Below are 21751 nucleotides of genomic sequence, written 5' to 3'. Positions count from 1 at the left end.
TTTATACCGTGAATTATGTGACGCATTCATGTGATCTCTGTAACTACGAGTTTACAACATACAACATTGAGACTTCTCTCAAAAGTGATTATTCTTATAAAAACAAAAATGTCAGATTTAAACAGTTAAATGTATTTATTTTGAACCAATACTGCACTTGTCTGATTTTTTTCGAGAGAACAGTCATAACAAATTTTATCTCTTATTCTCCTAGTTAAATGCTGGAGAGAGCTCATGCTTCACTTTTTTTATTAAATTTGTATGATGTAATTCAAATGAAGCCTAACCCCTGCAACAGACTTAGTGAATTTCATAATCAATGTCTGGAGGGACGAAATATTCATACAGGAGGGAGTAAACACAACCTCAACCACCGCTTCACTCATTTTTTAATCAAGCAAATTCTCCTTTATTCCCAGATTGACCCTTTAGAACCTGAAGCTAAAAAAGGTCTGCAAGTATGCAAGCATACACACACACGGACACATATACACATGCACACACCACATGCGAAAGAGTCTCCCTCAGCCTCCTCCCAAATCTCATGAAATATCATCCCAATCGCATCTTGTGCTGTGTGATCCTTCTTCGCCATGTTTTTGTTCATTTCTTTTATTATTTTATGCAAAGCAAGACTCTCTAACCTGCCATGCTCCGTACCTCTCTGTTCAAATCTTTCCTTTCCACTTTCCCCAAAAAACTGCCATCATTTGCTGACGGAAAGCAAGACATTACCATAAATCACATGCTGTCTACTGTGAGGAGCAATTCAAATTGTTTTAATAGTGCAAACGGTTGAAGTTAAGGTAACATGAATACAGCTTGGTTTGATATGTCTGCGACAACACAGTTGGTTTAATAGGGTTAATGATCATTAAATCATTAGGGTTAATGATCATGATCATTTGCTCACTGTAAAGCGGTCACAATGAGAGCAACCAGCTTTGATATGGCGGCACATACTTCCTGATTGCTTTGCTAGACATATTTTTTACTCCTAGCTACAAACAAACAGAAAGTTTACACACTCAGCTTTACACACAAATGGCTTCCTTAAAGGTGCTCTAAGCGATGTCACACGTTGTTTAAGCTGAAACATTTTTGGTCACATATAGCAAACATCTCACTATCCGCTAGCTGCCTGTCCCCTGAACACACTGTAAAAAAACGCGGCCTCTGTAGACAGCCCAGGCTCCACAAACGGCAACAAAAACAAACTGGGCCAACCTGCACCACGAAACATAACAAACAGTGTTCCAGCCAATAACCGACACGAATGATTTGGGGGTGGGGGTTGGGGGATTAGTGCGTGTGCACATGAAGGGGGGTGTGGGGAGTGGAGGCGAGAGAAGCATGAAGAGGGAAGTTAGCTAGAGGAGAGATGTCCTAGACAACGACAACTACTAACGTTATAATTATATTCTCTTGAATTTTGATATGGCCGACACAATGTTCCGATGAACAAATAGCAAAAAAGAGGAAAAAGGAGAAGAACCTCGGAACGCGCAAAGTCCCGAATTTACATCGGAAAAGCCTGTTTCAGGAAGCACGGAAGGGAGGGGGAGGGGATGGGATGAGGAGGAGGGAGGGTAGAGCTAGCCTCCATTTTGTTTGACAATACTTCGAACGTCAGCAAGAAGTGACGTCACCCAACATCGCTTAGAGCACCTTTAAGACAAAGCTCATGATGTCACCTGACAACAGTAGACAATTAAGATTGGAATATATTTTACATATAATTTGGCATTATTACAAAAAGCATTTAAGTGTGTTAAGAATGAAGTATTCATTAATAATTAAGTCTTTAAATATTACTATCTTTATGTACACTTAAGTTGCCTTTTATTTCATGGATAAAAATAAAAATAAAATAAAAAAATATACTTTTAATATTTGAAGTACACATTTAATAGAATTAAGCACTCTTCTCCGTTTTTTTTTTTTTTTTTTTTTTTTACAGGCAAACAGTTACATTGCCAGAAAAACCTAGCTTAGATCACAGGCACGGCTCATTCAAAGCTCTGCTTCTGATGAGTCATCGAACAGATGTCTTCTTCATTTTCCACATTTTATTTTAAGAAAAGTAAATTGTGGCAGCTGGGTTTCATAAGGAAAGCAGAAATAAATAAACTTACCGTATATCCTTAGCTGCGGTTGTTTAATGAATGTCATTACTTATGTCTTGTGTTATTTTGTGAAGTATAAATGGCTCGAATTCATCGAGCCATTTCTGTCCATGTGACAGAGAGAGATACGGCATATCTGAGGAGAAAGCTTTTACTTCATTAACACTGAAAATATCACCGCCTCAGGGAGAACAAGACAGACGTTCACTCGATGAGTATGAGAGAGAGAAAGAGAGCTCAAAAGACAAAGAAATGAGAAACTAGTGCCAGTGAATGTGTGTGTGCAGCAATTACACACCCTGGGTTATAAAGAGACTAAATAAGAGCACATTTGCATCTCCGTTCAGACAGTGAGATCATCTCATCTCAGGTATCCAGTAAGCACGCAAATAACATGTTACTTCAACAGAAGTAGGAATGGTTTGAGATGGTCAACTAATTATGCAACAACCAACTAGTCGATTAGTGGGGACTAGTTATTCTAATATTTTGTGTTTGTTTGTTTGTTCTACAAAAAACATACCTGACCACACAGAATAGCTGCTCTAACAAAAAAGTGTGCTTAATTGTATTGAATGTGAACTTGCTCAAGTTCAAATCTTAAAAGTATATTTTAAAAACTACATTTGCAGATTATATAATATTAATGAAATAAAATACCATTTAAGTGCACTTCAAAGGGATAGTTCACCCAAAAATGAAATACTCGGGACCCATCAACTGTTTGGTTACTGACTTAATGTATTATTTTGTGTTAAGCAGAAGAAAGAAATCAATACAGGTTTGGAACAACTTGAGGGTGAATAATGATTTTCATTTTTGGGTGAACTATCCCTTTAAAGAGAGTATACTTTCATGACTATGTTTATTACTTTTAAAAGTGCACTTTGTAATAGTCAAATTAAAAGCTTTACTTCAACATACATTTTAAATCATAATGTTTTAATTATCTTTGTTTTACAGAAGTACACTTTTGAAGTATTCCATCAAGATGATTCTTAATCCTCTGTTTTCTTCTTAACATCTATTTTTCAACTACAATACTTTCTTTCTACAGAGGGTGAACATCCCCAATAGTATTCTATATCAAAAACAATCGGACCGCATTGATATCACTAGTTTTATCCAATTTCCTGAACATCTGCTACCAGCTTTAGCCTGTTAGCATCTCTAGCGTGTTCCTGGCTACCATGTGTCTTGTTTACACTTTTCTCACTCAGAAAATTACTGTTTATCTGTTCTAATGGCAAATATATCAGATGTTTTGGATATATCGGACCAGCAGCAGAAGGCGCGAGCCAGGCCCCGGGCGAGGACCTCTCCCCTCTTCAAGATTTTTGAAAATAATTTATTTGTAAAGACACAGTTAACACAGCACTGTAATAATTTTTTTTTACAAAAATTCAGGTGACCAAAAATGTGCTACATTTAGTGACTTCCGAATTAACTGCCCTCAACAATACCAGACAAGGAGAACAGGTGAGGGAACAACTTAAGCTGCGTTTACACTTGGCATTTACATGCAATCACCGTGATCCGATCAAGCAGATCAGGACACGGTGCGTTTACACCATAGAGAGCCTAAGTCCCGCCCCTCCGCTTCCGGCTCATGGGACCTTACTTTGGAAAAAATATGTATGGAAGTCAATGGCGAGAGATAACTTATCTTTTTATTCCGTCTGAACTGTGCCCTGAACTACACATATGATGTTTGTCAATTTAAAAGGTAATTATGAAAGTCAAGAAAGTCGCAGTTTGTCATAAAACAGAAGAGTAACGTTTAGTTTTATGTGAAAATCGCTCAATGAACTACATCTCTCGTCTCGCACTATGTACGTCACAAGATCCGTTGCTCGTATGTGTGTATTCTGGCTCAAAACACTCAGGCATGACGGCGTAACGTTACGATTATAATGTAAGACTATAGATAAAAAGACAGACGTTAGCTTCAGTAAAGTTAGCTTCATTCATTGAGAGAAAATGTATGACGTCGCAAGTGCGCCTTCTGGGTTTGTAGTCTTTCTAATTACGTATTTTCACAGTCTTATACCTCAGCAGTTTTACATCAAGCTGCGACTTTCTTGACTTTAAAATGTATCTTTTAAATTGAGAAACATCATATGTGTAAATCAGGGCACAATTCAAACAAGATCAAAATATTTGTTGTCTCTCGCCATTGACTACCATAAAATACTTTTCCGAAATAAGGTCCCATGGTGGTCGACCGGAAGGGGAGGGACTTAGGCTCTCTATAGACTGTAAAAAAATATGGACGTAGTGTCCGTGACGTCACCCGTAGGTTTCTGAAGAGCATTTTTGAAGCCTAAAGTGGGCGGAGCCGGCCGTCGCCATCTTGGCCTTGCGTCACTCCCGGATAACAGAAAATGGGCAAAGAGGCGGGGCGTGAGTGGAGCTGAGGAGCCTGGCTATCTGAAATCACGCCCACCTAGCTCGACGTGATCGAGTTAGCCCAGGCTGGGGAGGTAATGCGTTATGCTACTGACAGTACCAAGTCTGCGACTGAACAGGGCCTCGCGCTAAAGTGACAGTTGATGATGTAAAGCCAATTAAAAGTTCCTATTTTTGCCCTTCGAAATATTATAATAGTTAAAAGACATGGCTACAAGTGAGACTGTGTATCGTGATTCTGTACTATTCTGCTAGTTGAAAATGTATAATGCAGTAACTTAATATTACTCTGAGAGAGTGTGTGTGACAGTGATTTATGTGCATAAAGTTACATGTCAGTCACTCTTTTTTATAGTCTATGGTCCGTCAGCGCGGCATCGCTCGTCAAGTTCGTAGAGCTTATTCAGTCCATTTTAAATTCTGATTTTGGCCGCCTCTCAAATGGGTTAAACCATAGATATATTGCCTATGAAGTTCAAGTAAATGCGCTAGAAAATCCACGCTCATTCAAGGATGTGCATTTATTGCATGGACGGAGAAAGCGCCGACACCTGCAGGATTTCACCTGACGGTACATAAGCATATTATAATCCATCTGTTCCGTGAGAGCAGAACGAACGAGCCTTTATTGACGTTTTTAAATCTGAAAACTCCAAAAAGCAACGAAATTGTCAGACATCCATTAGTGCATGTTCACAGAGGAAAACAACTGAAATACAGCGCTGGTTGTTCTCTCGAACGACACTCGACGACAACGACGGAATCCTAAGTCGTGGGCGAAGTAATGGGTGTATTAAATTGTATGAAATAATCCCGAAAAAAAGCACAAAACACTGCAGAGATGGCAAGTTCAGCAGCTAAAATTTGCTGAGGTGAAGTGACGGCTACAGCAGACAAATGGTTAGCATTGACATCAGCGGCAATCCACCTGTCACTCAAACGTGGACACACCCTTAATTATGCAGAACTTTAAGGATTAATCAACTAAACGGATGAGTTATAAAAAAATTCACCCCCCTCACAGTTGTCATGAAGGGCAAAATTAGCTGTATAGACCAAAGCCAGAATACAGACACCAGGCTGTCGCACTCGACTGTATGGCAAAAAAACACAACAAAAACAACACAGCTCTCACTTCCGGAGAGAGGAGGGGGAAATAATGACAGTGGGCGGGGTTTGTGTGACGTCCACCTGTGAATGCAGACACAATGGTTGGATTGCGTTTACATTACACTGAGATCCGATTACAATGCATCCTCGACTACCTCCAAACCTGGACACGCTGATCGGATAACATTCCGATCAGAAGCGTGTCTTTTCAATGTGTATGTGGACAACATCCAAATATAGGTCGCATGTTAATGCCAAGTGTAAACACAGAGTTAGAGAACGCAAACGAGGATAACTGATCACACACAGCTGACACATATGAACTAATGATAACGGTAACCAAGGAGACAAACGAGTGGCGGGAATCTGAACAAAGAAGACAACAAACAAAGACATGTAAAGTACTTGATTATAAATGTAACTGTAGTGTACAATTATTCAGTATTACATTTAAAGTTATATTTTACATGTACAAAATAGAAATGACATAAGTATATTTTAGTTTACCATAAATGTTTGTCAGTATTTATTATTATTGTTATTATTATTGTTATTATGTTACATACATTCACTTTGTTTTATTGAAGGCAGAATGCAGTAACTACTGTGCTATAGTGTGCAAGCATTTCATTCCAGATAGTCATAATCTTTTAAACTTTCAGACAAAGACAAAGACAAAGAAAGACAAATTTCCTCATTGTCTATTTTCACTCATCTCTGGTGTTTCTCCAGTCTGGGCCATCATCTTCTGTTCATTTCTCAATCTCCTTCTCTCTCTGTCCCTCCTCCACACTGTCAGCAGATATTTTGGAGGCTGTTGCAGAGTTTCGCTGTATTCTCACACAAACTCCCACACACTCCCGCACACACACAGAAGTCAATTTTGTTATTGATTTTTTTCCTCATTAGGATGCTGCTGCATTTTATCTGATGGTACATATTGTGTCTTCAGCCAATTACACCTACCCGCGGCATACAAAGTTAAACTTACACACAAAGTCACAGCTTCGCAGAAACCGCAAATAGTGATGAAATAGGCACTGGGAGCTAAAATTCAACTTTGCCAAACTCTGGCTGCACACAACAATATTTGCTCATGAGTTGGTTATATGACTAAGACATTCATTTAGTTTTAATAACAAAATTAATCACATTTAGAATTAAGACCAGAATTTCCATACGATTTGTATTCCTAAAATCAAAGCTAAAATTCTATATCATTTAATATCACACAGAGATATAAAGCAAATATAAGCCAAATCTGGAGTTTTTTTTTTTTTTTTTTTTACTTATGCAATAAATTTTGGAGCTAGATAGTACAATGTATAAACACATTTTGATGTTGGCCTGAGAACAGTGTAAATGTTTAAAGTTTAAAAAGATAGATAAGCAGACAGAAACGTAAGTTGTGATGGTCTTTTCTTCCCTAATGTGACGTTTATCGGAAGTGAAATGGTTTCTGGAACAAGAACAAATGTAGGGCGGGGCTTGATTTTGTCAATGGGGATTTGATTGGATGGTTGTGGTTTGCTATCGGACAGGTTGTCCCACCCTCACACCAGTAAACACGCCATCAGAGAAAACGAGATATTGTTGCAAGTGGAAGGGGAAGTTATTTTGATTAAATATTATGAGGAATATGAATTAAACAAATATGTATATAATAAGTACGTACACAGATGATAAATCATGTATAATAAATACTGCAATATTATTCCATAAAAAAATAAGAATTGTCCATTTTGATTTCATGGTGACTTTAAATGAAAGAACAGTATGTTGGCTTTCTCATGACATGCATGACGCATCTCCAACTGTTTTTGTGTTTCAGAGTAATTCTGCCAATATGAAGTGTAAAATCTGAATGATTTCAGGCCAGATCCTGTAGAGGACACTACTGTGTGTCCTGATGGCTCTCTCTCTCTGACTCAGTGCCACACAGGGGATTGTGGTTAATGTAGTTTGAGTGGGAGTCGTGTGCCGTTCGGTCAGATGGTTTGTAGGCTGTCAGTTTCACACAGCTCAGGGTTCGTGCTGAGATATCAGAGAGTGAGATGTCATACTGCTTTATAGGTTAGACAGTTTAGAGTGTATGTCAGAGCAGTGAAAGTTATTACATATAACCATGAATTATTTTAATCTACAAACACTTACAGCAAAGGATGACACACCTACACAAACAATATGAATGTGTCATTCATAATCTTCTAGTTCATTTTTGCATGAGTTTTATTTTGTTTCACTGTCCATCAAAGGCTTTCATTTGTATTAGGAGTGTAAATTTACTGACAACTATTACTATATTATTATTCACCATTCTTCACTTTGGCTCACAATTAAGACTATTCTTTTATGATTATTTTTTATTTAAATACTTAAAAATAAGGTTTAATTTGTTAACATTACTAATATTAGTTAACATTAACTTCTTTTTTATTTATGAAGCACATTTAAAAAAAAAAAAAAAAATAATTAAAAACAAGGGTTGACCAAATTGCTGTACAAAACATCAGAGCATAGAAGACAAATAAATTTGAAAAATATTTTCATAGTTAACAATGAAAAACACGGCATCTATTAATCTTGGTCAAAAGTATACAACATTTACTACATTTTAAAAAACAAAAAACAAATGTTGTTTCTGTTAACATTAGTAAACTAACATGAACAATGAACAATTCGATTTTTACTAACTAACGTTAACAAAGATTAATAAATGCTTTAAAAAATGTATTGCTCATTGTTATTTCATGTAGATCGGTATCTTTAGTAACACTCATCCCCAGTCAGGATTAACATGGTTCTGTCCTTTCAAAAGAGATGCTGTGCCTTCAGAGTCAGACTAAAGATCAATTAATCCACACATGATCAAACATGACATCATTGAGTGTATAGGAAAGCCGTTGCTATGACAACTCCCATCCGCTTTATCTAAACCGTGTTATGAAAATGAAATCTGCTGTGAGTTACACTAGCTAGTATCAGGTAATTTGATCAAAGCCTAAAGGGAGAATTCACACACATAAAAATGAAACAATCATGTGGAACAAAAAATATGATATTATTTGTTTTGGTCTATACAATAGAATGTTCTTCGGGACCTCACTGAATTTCACAGTATTGGTAAAAAATACATTTTGCAAAAAATACTATTTTGTTCCACAGGAGAAAGAAACTCATAGATCTACAAGTGTGGAACGACATGTAGGTGAGTAAATGATGACTGAATCTTTATTTCAGGCTGAAATATCAATTTTATAATTATTCTTCGATTAAGAGTAGCTTGTTAAAAAAACTATTACTTTATCAATTTGTTCAATTGCATATTTTGTATTAAAATGTCTGTGTTATTTTAGTATCAATGAGAATCTACTACAGTTTTATTTTAATATTTCAAATCTTCAAAATTTTATATTTTCAAATTTTTAGTTTTTAGTATTTTACTACATTAAGCATTAACTAAATGAAATGTTGCTTTGGCAACTAGTTGATTTTATTTCAAGTAACATTTTTTTTTCTATTTGTTTGTTTGATAGTTTTATTATTATTATTATTATTGTGTTAGGCTTAGTTTTAGTTAATAGCCCTGTAAATCTTTTGACAATCTAATCGATCAGGGAAGAGAAAATTACCTGAATTTCAAAAGCTTTTGTGAAAAAAACCTCCCAGAACACTGTATTCAGTGATCAGTGCACCATACTTTGTAAACTAACAAATGAAAGTTCAGTTTAAAGTATTCTGTAAACGATTTTATCAGAAATATTGGAAATTAACAAATGGAAAGATTAGCTCACAGTGTGCTGTAAACAGGTTACATTACATTGCCATTACTTAATAACTCCCACTTCAACACCCACCATCACTCAAACACAAACACACATACTGTGCTTCGGTCCTTGGCAGATGCTTTCAGTAGCACCACAATTTGAGTGCAGAAGTCTGAACTGAATCAGGTCTTATCAAATCCAATTATTCCCAGCGAGACATTTCATTTGGCTGAAGAGGGAGAGAATTATGAGGGTGCTGTGTGCATGTGTTTGTGAGTGTGTACCTGCGAGCATCTCTCACAGTATGTGAATGTGAGAGAAATTGCAGAGGGCAGATTGGTTGGCCACTCAGCAACCGTTAGTCCACAGATTTTTTTTATTTTTTATTTTTTTATCCTTTGATGTGTTTGCAGTCTGAACAACTTCCTAAAGATGTTCTACAACGCACATTTACAATACTATAGCTATGTTTCCATCAGAAGTTAGAATTGAACTTGTGCATAAAAAAATGGAATGTTGCATAAAACATTTGTGAATAAAGCACCGTTTCCATATTCATAAGAAAAAAAAAATCACTTCCTGGGGGAACTGGCATAAATATCTGTAATAAAAGTGGATGTTGCTGCAATATGGGAAGAAACTTGCTCTTTTTTCCTCCATCATAAATGAGTTGCGGCTCAGAGCACGCAGACGAAACTCAATAAAAGCTTTCAGGTTATCTTACCTGAAAATGCCTGGTGTTTGGGGACGCAATCATGTGAGACGGTTCTGGGAGGGAGTTAAGCCAATTCATTTTGATGACAGACTTTGGTTCGGGCATTTCAGAATGACCAAGCCAACAATTGAGATGCTGTGTGATGCGATCGGTCTCCAGTTATGCAATCACATCCACTGTTGAGGTAAAGTCACGCGTGTTTGCGCATCGAGGGATTTATTTGGTAAAGGTGTTACCATCATAGTTTATGCGCATGTCTTCTTTAGATAAAAATTATTTGCCTCAAATGAGCTCCAAAATTTTGTATGCACATTTTTCGATCTTGGTCTTTCCAAGCAGTGATTCTTAATGCAATGTTAAAAAATAATAATAATACAAAAAAAATTTGACGATAAACCGTGATAAAAAAAAAAACTAAAAAAACTTTTTGTGTGTATCCCTTTAAATGCAAATGAGACGGTGCTCCCATCCTTTTTCTAGAAGAGGGCAGAGTTTCAAGAATTCTATGGCAACAAAACAGGACAATCTCACACATTGAAAATGTCAGAAACTGTCAGCAGTGTTCAGTTTGAACCAGAGTCGGACAATGATGCCTTCGGAGACAGAAAATATATGCTGCATTGCGATTTAACAGGTATAGTTTAGTTTAATTATGGTTATAATTATGTCATCTTCCTTTTATCCACTATTAGTATAAGCCTGTTGTAGTGGACCCTGTCCGAATGATGGCCAAAACTTTACTGATGAGCTTTTTAAAATTTATTGTACATCACACAAAAGATGAAGCGTCTGTTTTTACTCCAGAAAATCACCGTAGGAGCTGAATAAAACAGCACAAGAAGTGTATGGCAAGCCATTTTAACATTTAATCCTTAAAACCTACTAGTATCTATTTTCATGCTACTACTTATTTTTTAGATACTAGTATCTATTCCATTAAGTACTATTGCTTATTCTTTAGGTGCTAGTGCCTATTCTTTAGATACTATACCTTTTTAAAAGGTACTAGTAGTTATTCATTAGATACTAGTTCTTATTTTTTTAGAGACTGGTACTCATTCATTAGATACTAGTACCTATTAAATAGACAGAACCTAAATAGACATGCAGAACCGATATTTATTTACTGTTACACTTCTGTTTAGTCTAATGTTTTCATATGGAGAAAATAATTGACAGGGGAGTCATATCACCTTTGCAGAAATGTAATTCATTTTAAACAGTTTTAGAAGGTTTATGTGCCGTTTAATAGGTTTAAAGAGTGAGGAATAATTCACTGGGTAATATTAATTCACTGAATAATATTAGCTGGAATATAACACTGTCAGGAAAGTAACAAACAAAACAGCATATTTGCATTTTCCAACTAGTATCTTATTAATTATTAATAATGTTTTTGTCGGTCTAGATCATGAAATGCTTTCTGACAAAGTGCTGTTTATCTATGCATTTACACAGAACTATAACTTAGGCTACTCAGCCGCGATCGCGCGTGGAGATAATAAATAATTAATTTCCAGAGAGCGGTATTTACCGGGATTTGTATTAGCGAAATAATGGTTATGTAGTAAATAATAATATCATTTAGGGTGTTTAAACGAGATAATCTTGTCAAAAGTTTCATGCAGTAGTCGTGCTTGAGCATTCCTGATCATCAACCCAGTGAGTGCTCAGCAATATGAACAAACTTTTTTTTTCGAGACTATATAAACAGCACTTTGTCAGTTGGCATTTCATGATCTAGATTGAATCTAGATCATGAAATGGCAACTGACAAAGTGCTGTTTATCTATGCATTTACACAGAACTATAACTTACTCAACCGTGATCGCGCGTGGAGATAATAAATAATTAATTTCCACAAAGCGGTATATTTAGATGTGTATTAGCGAAATAATTGCTATATAGTAAATGATAATATAATCTAGGGTGTTTAAACAAGATAATCTTGTCAAAAGTTTCATTCAGTGGCCGTGCTTGAGCATTCCTGATCATCAACCCAGTGAGCGCTCAGCAATATGAACGAACTTTTTTTCCGAGACTAATGGTGATCAAATACAACAGATAGAGAATTAAATTCAGCGCTTTTATTTTAAACATGCACTCATTCATGTCTGTTTGTTTTATTTAATTCATGTAAAGTTACGTCTTTATTGGGGCAGGACATAACGGATTACGCTACGTGACTCCATGAGTAGCCTACGTCTCAATTTTTTAGAACCAAGCTGCATAAATAAACTATATCAGGCATTTATGTCTCAAATCTCATTTCTGCATGTCTGTTATGTTAAATAAAGTTGAATAATTAAAGCAAAGCAAGCAGAACATATACTTTACCTGTGCACAGAGTTGTTGTTGACTGATCTCCTCAGACAAACGGCCAGAAGATGGCGCCATTTATCAGCGAATCCGATATTACAAAACCGATACCCGATTATGGGAAAATGCTTAAATATCGGGAAAAATATCGGTAAACCGATACATCGGTCGATCACTAGTTCTTATTTATCAGATACTAGTTCTTATTCCAATAGTGATTTAATTATACCTAACTTGTTAAGAAAAAATAGAACTACAGTGCTTATTTTTTAGTTACTAGTAACATTTTAGATCAAAGATATCCTTACCTTAATAGAGGCTTGCCATAAGAAATGCGCATTAAAGTATATCCATAAACTCTCTCTCCCTTGCATTACCATCAACACACACAGCGAATTACACAAAAACACTAACTAAACACAACTAACAGTAAACAAAAATATTTAGGCTATGCCTTTTTAGGGGGTGCTTAATAAACGGGTTAACTTTATATCCGTAAAAAAAACTCTGATGAACTGTAATAAAATGCGCGTTCGCTCTCCCTTTCATTACTGCCGTGACCATCGCTCCAGAGACTGTAAGCTGGATCACGAACAGTTGGTACTGATCCATCCTCGAGTAGCAACTTCAACCATGGTGTCCTCAGTGACTCAGATGCCGGGAGTCTATGGAGACTCTTATGTTCGTTGGTACATCCAGCAACAGAACGTAATGTTTTTTGGCACAGACATCGTATATCCCCAACAGCGAGTAAAAAGAAATGACGACTGCAGTCACTGTGGCTCACTCAGGGCGGGATCTATGCTAATAGGGCAGATCGTCACCAGTCAGGGGTGGGGCTTCCCTACACTTACGTAAGAGTAGGGGGAAATCTGAAACCACGCGTTTGGAGAGTTTAATTATTTATGGGGATTATAAAAAAAAAAAGTATTGGGTGGATTTGTATAATTATAGGCTGGTTGTATACACACTGTAGACACACATCGGTGTTCAAACACCTTGTAAAATTAATTTTGCATAATAGGTCCCCTTTAAAGACTGACTCTAAACATTTGCCAGTGTTAAGCAAAGGTAGCAACAGTCTCACAGAGGTGCAGCATATAACGCAGATTTCGTTTTGTGTGGAAACAGGGCGGAAGGCAGTGAAGTTTTACAACCTGCTGAGGGAAATTATAGGAATGAATCTGAACTAATTAACTGTATGCATTGTGTACAACCGTTACCAGGGCAACACTTACAGTCAGAGAGTGGATTTACCTGTCTGCTATTTTGTTCAGACCAATGCGAAAATCTGAAGGAATTTGTTATGCACTGTTACTGTTGATGAAGAATAAACTAATGTTCATTCTAACAATCGAAACAATTCGGATAATAAGGTATCTAGAAATATTCATGGATCAAATAAAATATTTATAATCTTTTATCATTTGATATGAATGGCTGAAATGTGAGGTTTATTTTATAAAACTCTTTTTTTTTTCATAACTTTATTTGAACATGTAGTATGTTCATGTTCACCCAACCAAAATAATTGATTCATTTAAAGTCCGGCTGTCGTAGTTAATATTGTTAATGTTGTTAAAAATTGCTTTGTGCTTCTAATTTTATTTGTTGTTTATTTTATATAAAACAAAATTACATAACACTAGATGTTGATCATGTTTGGAGGTTCTTATGTTACAACACTGCTGAGAAAATCCCAGAAAGTGTAATGCAATTTTTTATTATTATTATTATTATTATTATTTTTATTATTATTCATGCTTGACATAATGTCAACTAGCCTGACTACGTCAGACTTCGTACTTCCGCTCAATTTCATTTTGCTTCTGTACTCAGTCTGAGACAGCGTCATAGCTTTCCATTTTCCTCCGGCCTGAAAACAGCCGGCCAATCAATGAACAGAGGGCGGCTGAGAGCCGTGACGTAGACGCTGATTGTACCGTGGATGCGTAGATTTACTTCACATAATCTGCAAAAGTCGTTCACAGCCATGTTCACTCCGGTATTTCGCTCGATGGTTTTGATTTCGCATCATACATGTGTTTACAGTGGAAGTTAGATGCGGCTGAGCATGCGCATAACACCCGCCATAACCAAAGGTTATGTGATTGGCTTACAGGTAACCAATGATTTTAAGCTTCAGACTAGCGCCCCCAGGCGGTAAAGAAAACGTTTTTCTATTACGGAACTCCAGACTCTCTCTACGAAGCAAAGCGAAGTAGCAGAGTCTGGTATTACCAGGCTAGATGTCAACTGCATCTGGGCCAAATGTTGTGTTTATATCTCAAAGCAATCAAAAGTTATGGCATTTGGAACCATGGTAGCCTTTTTATCAAAAGTCCAAAAACCAATCCAAACAAGTGATCTGGTCAATCGGCAGATCATGATGACTAGAAATCGGTGGTCAGTATCGACTGCAAAAATGCTGGTTGGAGCATCCATTCCACTCAGTTTAAAAAACAAACAAACATTGCTATAGATCAGATGTGCTGTGAACCTTTGACTATTTAAATCACTCGACAGAGGATAGATTCAGCTCGACCTTGTGAGTGAGACTGGACCGGATGTAAAATTGCACGGTCATTCTATTACTCAGGAGATTGAACAGCAGGACGAAGATTTGCCAGAGAGAACAACCACAAACACACACACACACACACACACTTTTACAGTAAACCTGAAACCCCAAATGGATCTTATGTAACAGTACTCATGAGAGACTTGCATGGCACTAGAACATTCCTCATCAAATGCTTTTGTTTGCAATCCAGTGTCATTCAGTATTATGACAAAATAACATTTCCAGAATTCCAACAAAAACTGACAGGAACAAAAGCAAGTGACAGCCTTTCTAAAAACTTTAATGCGAAAGCCTACATAGAAAGTTGAATTTTGGTGAATTGAATTAACTTGGTCCTGACTCAGACTGGTATATTTCAAATTCTGAAATAAATTTTCTTTATCAAAAATGCTGGAAAAAATGGAAAACTTATAGGAGGGAAATTACATTCCTGTAGCTCAAACAATAGAGTATAGCATGAGCAATGCCAAAATCATCATGAGTTTCTTTCCCATCATGAACTGATCAAATAAACAACTTCACAGCTTTGGACAAAAACATCTGCCAAATGTATGGAAATGAAGACCGGACAAGAGCAATGCCAGTTTTTCCTGTCAAATATCCAAGAAAAGGCAGTAAACTTTTTCTCAAATGACCAGAGACAGCAGTGAAGATAATAAAACAGGTTGCTGCTGGACAATAAAAACAAACAAACAAACAAACAAAACATCTGCATACGTTAACAAAATTTAGATCAATGCTTCAACTAGTGCCTAGATTTTACCAAGTAAGTGTAAAAGAAGAAAAAGTGTTTCTTAACATAAGTAGCAAAAGTTATGGAAGACATTTTGCTTCTCCCTTGATAAATATCTTGCTATTCCAACTATGAAAGATTATTATTATTTTTTAGTATTATTATTTTGCATTCAGATTTGTTTTTTCCCCAAGAACAGACATGCGACTCATTTTTGGGTCACAACATATGAAATCTTATGGGTAGCAATTTCAATTTGAAATGTGATATGCAAAATGACAATGCAATATGTAAAATGGAAATGTATTTCTGTATTTAAGAATTTAAATTCTTTTAAATTCTGTATTCATTTTCCATACCAAATGTGCAACTGAAGACTGCCAGGACCGGAAGAAAACACTATAGCTGGGGTTTGGCTTGTTGTTGGTCTAAAGTTTCTGTTAAACAAGGTTTCCAGCATCTTTGGCCAGCAAACAATCCTAGCCTGAAAAGCTCTGCACACACACACTGACACACACACACACACACACACACACACACACACACACACACACACATACATACACACAAAAGGACAATGAGGGAAGTGTATTTCTGCTGAGCTGCCTCCTTCCGATACCACAGGCAAAACACAAATCAATATATGAGATAGGAGAGCAGAAACCATTCTCCAGGTGCAGGAAACGCACACACCTGTGCGACTGCCAGATAATGCATCTGGTCATGCACTTGCACACTTCGATCTGGTTTAATTTTGTTCAAGCAAGAAGAAAAAAAACGGGGCTGTGAAAGGAACAGGGAAGCACTAGACTCCAAGAGGAAGAGAGTTTTTGTCATGACTGAGGTTGCATTATGAGTTAGTCCAGACTGCTCCCACAGCAGTTTTACTGAGCTCCTTAAGCTAATAAAAACCAAAAGTGTTCAATGACTGCCAGATTTTGCTAGTGAAAATAGGTACGGTGGTTAATGCAGACAATCTACAGGAATTTCAATTAATTCCCGAAATTGTAATCACTTATACATTATGCAACCCCATGGCTGAATTAAAAAAAAAAAAAGAAAAGAAAAGAAATATGATTTCTCAACATGACACTCTGAACAACCAAGCGACGTTTACTTAAAAATCAGGAATTGAGCCATTATTCTAAAACAATAGGAAGGCTTTCGGATTCTGTTTCATCGACACGATTGTAATTAAATGATTAAAAGACGCACATATTTCGCCGAGGAATCAGCCGGACCGGATCGAGCCCATGAAAGCGGTCTGGTTGCATGGCGGCGTATTTAATGTGACCAAATTAATTAACACACAGCACAAAATAACAGCATACTGTGGTAGGCTACCATGGTACGCGTAGTCTACCATTTGAATGATGGCCAAGGGATGTGCTTCAATATAGGTACTTAAAAGAATGCCATATATGCTACCATAGAATGTTTTGGCAAATACGTTAGATGAGTGACTTACTCCGGGCGCTCGGGGATCCAGCGATGATGATGAACTCGGTGTGGTGATGGATGAGATCCGCTGTGCGCTTTGGCCACCCAAATACAAAGTCCAGTTTACCACAAACACAGTTCAGTCAAAACTTCAGCGAAAAGAATCAAAACTAGAGTGCGAATATGATAAAGTTAATGTGGTTATAAACGAAGACGCCACGGAAACTTTAAGCGTCGTTTCACTCGATCGTGCTCGCGCGTTTCTTACAGTCTCGCCGGTTGAGAATGGAAACGCCTTTTTCTCCCTATAACCCCCTCCTCCTTCCCTCTCTCTCTCTCTCTCTTTACCAGTCACACTGTCTGAATCTGCAGCCTCAAACACACACATACACACATTTTTCGGGCCTGATGTCACTTTGCTATCCGGTCAGATAATCCCTCCTCCTTTTTATTCCACACAATCCCACATCGTCATGCTCGCTCTTTCTCTCGCTGCGATAAATCCGCTGACAAGAGCCACCTTGCCGATCCTTAAAATAAAAACAATTACAGCATAATAAGACAACAATATTGTTAAACTAATTTAAAGAGAATCCCAGTGATTTACATTTGGGAGGAGAATGGAATGTTCTGCGCCCTGCAGTACTGCATCTGCCCACAAGAGGAAGTACATCCATCCATCCATCTATCTATCTATCTATCTATCTATATATCTATCTATCTATCTATCCGTAGCCTATATGTCTGTTTTATTATCGTTTCAGAGCCTCTGCTTGTTTGTTTATTGATTTTTTTCACCACGTAAACAGCTCTTTATCTTGCGATGCTATGACATGATTAAGCTGTAGCCTATAAGTCTACCACAAAATACACATCCAAATATCGACTTTACATTCATAAAAATTGAATACACTGCAAATCTAAAGAGAATAGAGTAAAGCATTGAAGTGTAATAAAGAACATGATTGCATTTCTTTATTATTGTTTTTTTTAATCCTATTTCAGTTGTTATAAGCTATTTTCTATTTTGTTATAATGCTTTGGCAATATACAGAATGTACTTTTGTCAAGCCAATAAAAATATATGAATTGAACTGAGAAAGAGACCTCAGACAATTAATCACAGTGCATCAGTCCTAATATTTGCATATTTCAGCAGGAGGCAGTTTTATGGAAATTTCTTTCGCAGCCAACATATTAAAATGCAAATACCTGCTGTTGAGAATGAAGTTCATTGGTATCATTGTAGTGTTAACACAAAGTTAGCTTTTAATTTGCTTTTTGAAAGGGATTTGTAAGTGCAGAAGAATAGGATTTAGTCGCTGTGCTGACGGTGGCATTCCGCCATGCTGCCATGACCCAGTTTGCTTTGACTTACATCACACACGTGCGGCTGTGTGGAGAGAAAAGCAAACCAGATTCTGCTCTGCATGCCATCTGATGCACAGAGGATATTTCTGTATGAGGTCTGATCCTTATATGCACAATAGTTGCTTTGTCATATGTTGACCACGTAATAATATTCATTATTTATCATAGCCTCAGGCATATTATGCATGAGTGTATGCTCAGTTTGTCCTGAACATGCAAAAATTCAAGTGCATAGATAGAAAAACACGTTCATGCAAATGAGAGCAAGACCCTGACATCCATAAACCTAACATATCAAAGCAGCGTATTTGTACCCTGGGAAACGCTCTCATGGGGAAGTACTTTCTCGCTGTCACAAGACCGACTCGTTCACGAAACCGAGAAGAAAGAGACTCATAGAAGAACTTCTAAAAACATCCTGAGGAAACAAAGAGACAAAGAGAAAGCAGAGAGAGAGGGAGGGAGGGAAACTGGAGAAGAAAAACAAGGTTTTGGATCTTGTCAATTTGTAAGGCACTTTCCGCAATTGGGTCCCATTAAGAGCATTAAAGGGATAGTTCAACCAAAAACTATTTTTCCCCCCCTTAACTACTCACTAAGGGGGGAGGGGGGGTGGGGGTACTATGAAAGTCAATGCGTGCCATCAACTGTCTGGTTACTGACATTCTTTAAAATATCTTCTTTTGTGTTCAACAGAAGAAAGAAACTCATACAGGTTTGGAACAAAATGAGGGTGAATAAATGATAACATTTTTGGGTGAACTGTCCCTTTAAAGACTCAGATCCCATGTTTTTATTAGATGTGCTTATTATGTAACATAAATCTAACCCATCATGAAAAGTAGGTCATTTAATTTCACATGGAAATCTACATTTCCCCTTATAATGAAAATTTTAGGCTGTTACGTCTTCGCTGAGGTCTTGATCTTCTGGACAATTAAAATGACATGTTAACATAAAAACATTTTCAAAACTCAAAGTAATATCACAACAGATCATCAAAAGTGTTGCCTGTCATTGTCATCCTCAGATTCTAGATACTCATATTCTTCCCGACCTCAAATGTTTCGGGCGGGGCTAAGTTCGCCTGGCATCCATGCTATCAAAAGTGTGCTTTAGTAAAAAAACACACAATCACAAACTAACCTTTTCACAACAAAATATGTTTCATCTATATAAATGTTTCATTCTCAGTAACATGTCTTTCATAAAGTTAATCAATGAATAATTTTGTACCCCTATAGATTTCTAATGATATTGATTCTATAGACATAGTTTTCCGATATGGATAACCAAAATAAAATGAATTCTTTTTACATTAAAAGCGATTTATCTTAGATTATTACCACTCTATTCAAAGTGTGTGCGCGTGTGTGTGTGTGTGAGAGAGAGAGAGAGAGAGAGAGAGAGAGAGAGAGAGAGAGAGAGAGAGAGAGAGAGAGAGAGAGAGAGAGAGAGAGAGAGAGAGAGAGAGAGAGAGAGGCATCAGAAGAAGGGAGACAAATGGCATCAAACATTACAGTATGCCACATGTGATATTGTAAATGGTAGAGACTTCCATATTACTGGATATCACTCTTATAACTACAGTATAGATTCAGTCATATGGTACAGTGAGAACATTTGCTGTATTGGCAGCAAACTCTGTTCTACCTAAAACCTCATTGCTGTGTCATACTTCATCACACCTTTTGATAACACACTGGATATATACTATTACAAACTATATGGATTTAATTACATAAATTAGATAATGTAAGTGTATTTTCTAATGTGGTATCTGTATTACTGTAATTATTTTAGCAACAAGGATGATTTGAAAATTTGAATCTTGCAGTGTTTGCTATTAAATGAATTGATTGTTAAAAGTACTAAATTGAAAGAAGATCATACTGCTGTGTTTCGTAGATTAAACCAAATGTTCTCATTACAGATTACAATAATATTGTGTTTGAAACAATGATTATGTGGACTGAAAATGTGTATAACTGAATGAAATGAGATCTTGAAAGAATGACTAGCTGTGTAACAAGTGTGATCAGTTTGGATTTTTGTAATAAAAGTTTTTAAAATGTACACCTTACTTGTGAAAATAGAACCAGTAGTGTACTGAAGTGTGTTAAGAAACAGTCCCGAAAGAATACACTTTTTAAGAGACCCTGTTTTGTGCCCTATTTATGGAAAGCACTATTCACAGACAGAGAGCACATGCCTGTGTGTCATCTGATGGTTCTGGAAAGCTCTGTTCCGCTGGACTCATACTGTGATGTCGCTGAAAGGAACTGGTTGTTGTTTGTGTGTGTGTGTGTGTGTGTGTGTGTGTGTGTGTGTGTGTGTGTGTGTGTGTGTGTGTGTGTGTGTGTGTGTGTGTGTGTGTGTGTGTGTGTGTGTGTGTGTGTGTGTGAGTCAACAAAGAAACAAAGAAAATGCGGAGTCATTTTACCTCTCTCGCTCTCTGTTTCTCTCTCACTCTCTTGCTTCCCTGTAAAAGATTTTCAATAAAACTACCACAACTCAAACTAATGTCGCAGTATGGTAATCACAGCTGTCCTACAAATAAATATTTTACTTTAGGCCAACATGCAGAAGTATGCTTCTCTAAAAAAAAAAAAGGCCTGCAAACTGTATCACTATTCTTCATTAACAGTGCACCAAAATAGTTATACTGTCAACATTCACAATGACAACATTAATTATTATGGTCAATACCAATTAGCTTCTGACATGATTCTTTAACTGACACGCCCCAAACACAGAAAGTTGGAAATCCAGAGTTTCCCACTTGAAATTAAATTCATGGCTTCTCATCTCGTAAACATCATAATTCCAACATGACTTGAAGGCAATGTTATTCCCAGTAAGCTTCTCAATGTCATTTGCCAGACTGTGGTTAATTAACTCTTAGGCTGTCCGTTTGTGTCAAACCATAATTACCCACCCAATTAGGCCCAGAGCCGAGCCACAGTTTAACTCTGCCTCATCATCAGACACAAAGAGAAATCAACAGGAAAAAAGACTGCTAATGTGAGGGCAGATGTCATCCATTCACTTGTAAAATGGGGGAGGTTTAGGTCTAACATTGGTTTTAAATCTCTCATTTTTGAGCATTCAAACTATTATTCCGATATCATTCATAATTTTTTTTTTTTTTAAATAGCTGTTGGTTAAAAAAAAGTG

At 36.8% G+C, this 21751-nt stretch overlaps 1 protein-coding gene across 1 annotated transcript in view; it reads right to left on the bottom strand.

The window, feature by feature from the left end:
- The window catches only part of pea15 (proliferation and apoptosis adaptor protein 15), a 57977-nt gene extending 40350 nt beyond the window's left edge, over positions 1-17627 (bottom strand). The window contains exon 1 of the mRNA XM_081359538.1: positions 17232-17627. The gene's annotated coding sequence lies outside the window, so the exon portion shown is untranslated. The remainder of the gene's footprint in view (positions 1-17231) is intronic.
- Positions 17628-21751: the final 4124 nt, after the last annotated feature.

The sequence above is a fragment of the Scardinius erythrophthalmus genome, assembly GCF_964197995.2.
Source record: "Scardinius erythrophthalmus genome assembly, chromosome: 2".
NCBI classification, from domain to species: domain Eukaryota; kingdom Metazoa; phylum Chordata; class Actinopteri; order Cypriniformes; family Leuciscidae; genus Scardinius; species Scardinius erythrophthalmus.
Note: the sequence above shows the minus strand (reverse complement) of the source record. Positions and strands in the feature narration are given on the sequence as shown.